A 7,586-nucleotide genomic window follows, 5' to 3' on the forward strand; every position below is an offset into this window, starting at 1 on the left:
TCAGAGGTTGAAAGCATTGGCTGCTGTTTCAGAGGCCTAGAGTTCTGCTCCCAGCACCCTCCTTGTGGCTAACAACCACCAGTAACTCCTATTCCGGAAGATCTCGCGCCCTCTGCTGGCCTTCACGGTTATTGCATCATACAGCTGTGCTTAATGCTGTTAAACACTCAGCTACATTAACAGGTACCTGAGAAGTCAGCTCAAGGGTGGGCTCTATCCCTCCAGGGATTCGGAGCAGGAATGGGAGGTGTTGAGGCTAGCCCTCTAAGCAGCAGGTCAGCGCGAAATAGACCAGACAATGATAGGGAGGAGGAAAGGGCCAAGAAGGTAGCCTCTCAAGTCAAGAGGCCTTGGGGCTGGTGGAGGCCCGCAGGCAAGGAGCAGCCCCCAGGTGATGAGATGCTGGGAGAGCCCCAGCTCCTTTCCAGTACAGAGACAAAGGCTCGAGGTTGTAAAGTCTGGCAGTTTTGACTGCAGCCTGTGCTCATCCACACCCAGGCCAGTTCTCAGCTTCCCTAGACCTCTGTGCCTCGGCCCCATGGGGTGAGGTGGCCACCCTTCCAGCCACCACTGTCTGCACAGGCCACCTTAAGAGGCCTGTGATATGGGCCCTCTGGTACCTGAAGCTAGGGGAGGGTGGGGATGGAGGAGTGGGGAGTTTCAGAACACCTGTCCCAAGGCTGAGAGGGGTAGGGTGTTGTATTGAGGACAGGAGGTTGAGGATAACTGGAGGGGATTATTATTTTCTGGTCAAGGTGTGATCTTGTTAAGTCGAATTGGAATTCATCAGTGTTTGCAGGTTTCCTTCTAGTTCTGAGATCTTGTCCAGGAACTTGTCTATTTCTTCCTTCCTACCCAGTTCTTACTCCTCCAGAACCCTACAGTGACCAGTCTCCTTTTTCAGGAACTCAATGTCCTTCTGCTGATAGACCTTGCTGTACTTGCATTCCAGAGCCTGGACTGAGCCTGAGTCGCCCAAAGATGCCCATCACAGCCTGGCACAGGCTCTGGGCCTCACCCAGGTAGCCCTCCAGCTTTTCCATGTGCTCCTTGTTCTCCTCCAGACTCTGTTCCAGCTGGGCCTTGTTGACGGCCTCCAGCCTCCCTAGGCCGCCCTGAGTTGCTGCCGATCTGCAGGAACAAACTTTTGATGCTCTGGACATTGGAGCCATATTTCTCTTGGTGAGCTGCCTTGGGTGCCTCGTCAGGCTGTGGTGAGTAGGGCGTTTTCAGGGTCTGGATGCAGACTTGGTAGGCGCTGGGGTGTGTGAAAGCACTTCGGAGGGGACCCGAGGGTCCCCGGGACTCCGTCTTAATCACGGAGGGGGCAGCCGGATTCGTATTACCTGGTCCCTGCTGCTCCACCCCGAAGCAGCCAGCTGGCCAAGTCAGGACCACTCTCCCCTACCCCCCAAAGAAAGAAATCCCACAGGCCTTCTTTAGGGTCCTCCAGAAATTAAGGTGCCCAAAACTGTTATTCTTGCTTTAAAAAAAGAAAAAAAGAAAAAAAAAGTCTCCAAGCACCCTCTGTGGGTTGCTTCACCCAATCAAGCTGCTCAAGACAGTCAGCTCCCCTTCACAAGCCTGTCTGCCTGCTGCCTTTGCCCCCACCCAAATTAGAAAAGCGGAATGGGCCTAGGTCCTGAGACCCCCTCCTCACCCCAGGAAGTAGCGGCAGCTGCATTGGCTGACGTTGTTCAAGGGTGGTGTCAGTGGGGCTGGAGGCGGGGGCGCATCAACCCCCGCCCTGGCTTTTGCTCTCAGGTTCTAGCGCTGGGCGTCAAAGGACCTGTGGCTGCTTGGCCAGAGGCTCTGGAACACACACACACACCGCCCCCGCCCTCGAGTGGGTGCCAGGAGCCTCGCTCTTTCTCTGGCTCAGCGACCAAGCGGCTCCCCTTCTAGCTGCCAGCGCTGGGGAAGTTCTTATTTAGGAAACTTAGCGTTGGAAAATCACACAGCATTAACATATAATTGCTCATGCAGTGCAAACCACATTGAAATTTCCCCATCATTTTAGTAAGACATCCTCACAGTGTACCCTAGGCTGGGGCAGCTGGCCCAGTAACAGACCTGCATTGATGCATGCACAAAGAACGTGAAGGATGTGACAACCTGTTTTCAGCATCCCAGAAACAGGTATCTTAAGAGTCCCAGAATCCCGGGAACAGACATCCCCTTCCTCAAGCCTTCCATGCTTCAGCACAGCCCAAAGAAATCTGTTAACTCTTGGTGAGTAGAGTGCTGTTGTCCATAAGGGATAAGGGAGTCAGCTATATGTTCTCTTTTCTTTGTGAAATGATTTATAGCAACACATGCTTCAAACGTATTAGTAATGCAAGATACAAAACTTAAAAAATACGTTGTAGTATGCAAGGAATAATAAATAACACTGAGAGAACAGTTATGGCTCGTCTCAGGAATCGGTCAATCCAGAAAGACCAGTCAGGACAGAACCAAGCTTTGCCTTTAGGAATCTTAATTTTTTTTTAAATTTGTTCTATCTGTTGTTGAATAATATTTGAGTTTTTGGTGATAATAAAGCAGGGCATTGCAAGAAATTGTTCACAGCCTAAATGAGTAATGGCTCAGTTCTATGGAACTGATGTGTGAAGTTTTTTGTTTTTCTTTCTGCTTTTTTTTTTAACTGATTTATCTCTGCTAATGCCTGTCCAGAAAGTTTGGCTCCCTTGCTGAAGCAACAAGCCAATTTTAAAACTTCTCTCTGTAACCTCACTACTAGTTCTGAAACAGGTAAAATAAAAGCTGCTATAGTAGTGACTTTATTGGGATTTAAGAAAGGACTGGTCATCAAAGTCAGTGTGGAGGCCCTAAGAAACCCAGTGAGTGGGAGTAAGCAGTAAAAGGGAACAGTAAAAGGGAAGATCCATCTGATGGAGAATATTCCAGAGAAGTTGGCAGGCAAAGCTTGAAAAGCATTGCCATTACATAAAAGACCCATCCAATAGGGAGTCTCTTGCCAGGGGACAAGGAGATGTATTCAATAGAACAATTTCAAAGTGGTGAAGAAGCAATGCAATCAGTGTACAAATAATTTTGCTGAATGGCAAAGGAAACTCGTAATGCTTGCTCAACCTGATGTTGATTAGTAGCATTATCTTTAGTGACTTTGACATACTTGTTTTATCTTACAGACAAGCCCATTAGGTTATTTTCCTCCTGTACATTGAATGGACTCTTGCTTATGGTATCTATTACTCATGACAGTTGACTAAATTTTCTTCATTTTTATACCATCTAATAAACACCATCATAAACTTAAAATATGAAAAGATACAAATTAGTTTCATAGAAGATTCTGCAACAGTTGGCCCTACTTGGGCCACAAAATGTATACATACTCTCTGTGCTGCACAGATATGAATTAAGGCAAGCATCCTTAGGAACATATCCATACGGGATACTTTGCGTCTGTCATTTTTAATTTTACATTTAGACTTTTGAGTGAGTTTCTTTACCTCATCCCAGGTAGGAACAACAGCTTGTTGAGTACGAGGCATGTTCTCATTCTTGCCAGTGGTAATATACATTTTCTTACAAGCTGTCTCTAGGAGATTTTTTTTTGCTGACAAGGTTTGGTGTGGGAAGTGGCGCGGTCGAGCCGGCCAAGATGGCGCCCTGGCTGGCTGCCAAGCCTCGTGACCCTCACTTGTTTGCTCTAACTCTCGCAAGCGCTGTAAGCTTGATCACGTGCAGCCTGCCTGACATGATACGTCACCGAGCATGATTCTACCGCGTGGCCCAATGATTTGCTGCTCTGCCTGCATGTTAGCCCAATGCTCATGTCCTGATTGGCTCCGTGTGATGGTCTGATTGTGGGATGGATCTGATGAGGGTATATATTGTGGGATGACGAAGAATAAAAGAAAGAGAGTTGCTTGAACCTCACTTTGGTGTCCGTGTTGTACTTTCCTTGGCTCTGCTGGTCGGAGTCTTGGTTTTCGGCAGGCTAGTGCTAGGGCTAGGGCTAGGGTTAGGATTAGGGTTAGGGTTAAGGATAATATTCAGAGGTAGGGATAGCGCTAGGGCTAGGACTACGTTTAAGTTTAGGGTTTGGTTTCGGTTTCTTTTTAGAGTTAGTGTTCTGGTTCGGGTTGGGATTCAGGTTCATATTTTTGTCAGGTTAGGGTCAGGGTTAGGGTAGGGCCAGCGCTAGGGCTAAGAATCAAGTTCGGGTTCAGGTTCAGATTAGGGTTAGGGTTAGAGCTGGGGCTAGGGCTAGGGCTAGGGTTCAGGTTCAGGTTCGGGTTAAGATTCAGCATAGGTTTGGGGTTAAAGGTGAGGGTTAGGTTTAGGGATAGGGCTGTGTTATGGTTAGGGGTTAGGTTTAGGGTTAGGGTTAGAGTTAGGTTTAGGGTTAGGGTTAGGGTTTGGCTTAGGTTTAGGTTTAAAGGTTAGAGTTAGGTTTAGGGTTAGGCCTGGGTTATGGTTAGGGGTTATGTTTAGGGTTAGGGTTAGGATTGGGTTAGGGTTACGGTTAGGATTAAGAGGTAGTGCTAGTGCTAGGTTTAGGGATAGGGTTCGTGTTAGGGGTTGGCTCCGTGTGATGGTCTGATTGTGGGATGGATCTGATGAGGGTATATATTGTGGGATGACGAAGAATAAAGAGAGAGAGAATTGCTTGAACCTCACCTTGGCATCCGTGTTCTCCTTTCCTCGGCTCTGCTGATCGGAGTCTTGGTTCGCGGCAAATGGTGACCCATACGGGGAATTTCTTTCCGACAGAAAAAATAGAGGGTAAGGTCTGCAAGTAAACAGCAAAGGGATAGAGCTATTAAGGCTCCCGGATTTAGGGGATGAAGTTAGGACCACAGGCAGTGGCGAAGGGAAAGTTACAACAACATGGGGTTGGCGGGATCAAAAGTGAAAGTAAAAGCTGCGCTAGTGCAGCTTTTATGAAAAGGAGGGATTAAACTAAAAGCCAAGATCATAGAAAAATTTCTAGATACTGTTTCAAAAGAAGCACCTTGGTTTTTGGAAGAAGGATACATTAATGTTCCTCAGTGGGAGCACCTCGGGAGAGATCTACAGAGTGCTGATGCCACAGGCCCGCTTCTTCCAGGCACGTTGGCTATTTGGAACTTGGTAAAATCATGTTTGTTAAATAAAACTGGAAAGTACCAGGATGATCTTGCGCAGGGGGCCCAGGTGCTGGAGGAAATGAAAGAGGCAATGTCGTACCAGAGCAGTCAGAGCCTCCAAGGTCTGAGAGAAAAGACAGAAATGGAGGAGGAAGATCTCTATGATGAAGAGGGAGAGTTAGCTAGTCTCTTCTCAAAGGTAGATATGACACAGGAAGAGCCTCCTGGTCCATCTGCTCCTCCCTTACCAACACCGCCCCCTTATGGGGCTGGAGGAAAAAACACTGGGGGACGCAGCCAGCATGCCCTGTGGCTGGAGGAAAAAACACTGGGGGATGCAGCCAGCATGCCCGAGTGTGGGCTAAAATGCCCCCACAAGCAGGAGCGTTTCCAGTGTTTTCAGATGCCAACAATCAAAGATATCATGAGCAACTGGATTGGAAGGTAATACAAAGGTCAAAAGAATCTGTGGCCACCTATGGTCTCCAGGCAGCTTATACTGTTACCCAGGTAGAGAGCCTCCAATGCTATTGCATGACACCCTTTGATTGGCAAAACCTGTGCAGGGCAGTATTGTCTGGAGGAGCCTATTTAAACTGGAAGGTGGCCTATCTTGAGTATGTTGTGGAACAGGCAGCCACAAATAGTAGAAATGGGCAACCAGCTTGGGGGTGGACATGCTTATGGGCCAAGGGACGTTTGTGAATAATCAGATTGGATATCCTGTAGAGGGCTATGAGCAGATTAATGAATGTGCCCTGAAGGCATGGAAAATGCTATCAGGATCAGGAGACCTAGGAGCAAGCTTGTCAAAAGTTATTCAGGGGAATAATGAGCCTTTTGCAGACTTTCTTGCCAGATTGGTGGAGACAGCATCGAGAGTGTTCCCGAATGTGGACGCCGCCATGCCATTAGTTAAACAGCTGGCATACAAACAGGCTAATAAGCCGTGCCGGGATGCTCTCCAACCCTATAAAGCCAAAACATTAGATGTATGGATCAAAGTTTGTAGGGACATAAATGAATCTGTTCTCCAGGGACAAGCTTTAGCTGCTGCCATTGTGGCAGGGTTAAAAGGAAAGCCAGGCCAATCTGGGCCACATAAGGGAATACGAGGAGGCTGCTTCACCTGTGGCCAGCAGGGGCACTTTAAAAGGGATTTCCCCAATCGTCCCTTGGCCAGTAGGGCTGCTGGCCCCCTGCATTCCTCACAAGGCCCCATGCGTTGCCCAAATCTGTGCCCACGAAGTCAGAAGGGTAACCACTGGGCAGGCGAATGCCAATCTAAGTGGGACGTTAATGGCAAGTCTTTGGGCCCCGGCCAGCAGGGAGCAAGGCCAAAAAACGGGCAATGGGGCCCTTTGTCTCAGGGCCCTCAAATATATGGGGCAATGCAGCAGACTCCCACTCAATGGCACATCATGCAGCAGATCCCTCGTCACCCCCGGATGAGGGATTCCCCCAAAGAGCAACCACAGGAAGCACATGATTGGACATCTGTGCCACTGCTAGACTCATATTAACTCGAGATGGGGGTCCAAACTATTAGTTCCAATTTCCGTGGGCCCCTACCCAAAGATACAGTGGGTCTTTTGCTAGGACGCAGTTCTGCAACCCTAAAGGGCCTGGTAATTCATCCAGGAGTGATTGATTCAGATTATGAAGGAGAAGTTAAGATCATGGTCTCTTCTCCTAAGGGGATTTCGGCCACCACCCCCGGCGATCGTATCGCACAGCTCTTGATTCTTCCCAGTTGTCATTCCCAATATCCTACTAAAGGCTTATTAAGGGGACAAGAAGGATTTGGCTCCACCGGTAATCCTGGGGCCTGGCTGATGATGAATTTGAATGAGCGGCCTCTATATAAATTGATTGTCCAAGGAATGCCCCTATGGGGTCTATTAGACTCAGGAGCTGATCACAGTATCAATAAAAATGCCGATTGGCCGAAGGCATGGCTGGTTCAGCATTCCACTCAAGTCTTAAGAGGCTTAGGCTATGCCCAACATCCCGAGTGCAGTGCAAGCTTTTTGACATGGAAAGATGAGGAAGGACATTTAGGAATTTTTCAGCCCTTTGTCTTAAGTATCCCCATTTCTCTTTGGGGGCGAGATGTGATGAAACAAATGGGAATTACATTAACCACAGATAACTGTTATAGCCCGCAAAGCACAAAGATAATGAGTAAGATGGGCTATAGGCCTGGTAAAGGATTAGGCCTCAGGGAAGATGGTCGTAGGCTTCCTATTTCTGCCCAAGGCAACATTGGTCGCCAAGGCCTGGGATTTTCCTAGGGGCCACTGAGAAAGTTCCTATTAAATGGAAAAGAGATCAGCCTGTGTGGGTACCTCAGTGGCCCCTTCCAAAAGAGAAACTGGATGCTGCCCACCAGCTAATAAAAGAACAGCTAAAGGCTGGCCACCTCAAGGAATCCACCTCTCCTTGGAATACGCCCATCTTTGTTATAAAAAAGAAATCTGGAAA

The sequence above is a fragment of the Nannospalax galili genome, unplaced genomic scaffold (genome assembly GCF_000622305.1).
Source record: "Nannospalax galili isolate Female #2095 unplaced genomic scaffold, S.galili_v1.0 scaffold7848, whole genome shotgun sequence".
NCBI classification, from domain to species: domain Eukaryota; kingdom Metazoa; phylum Chordata; class Mammalia; order Rodentia; family Spalacidae; genus Nannospalax; species Nannospalax galili.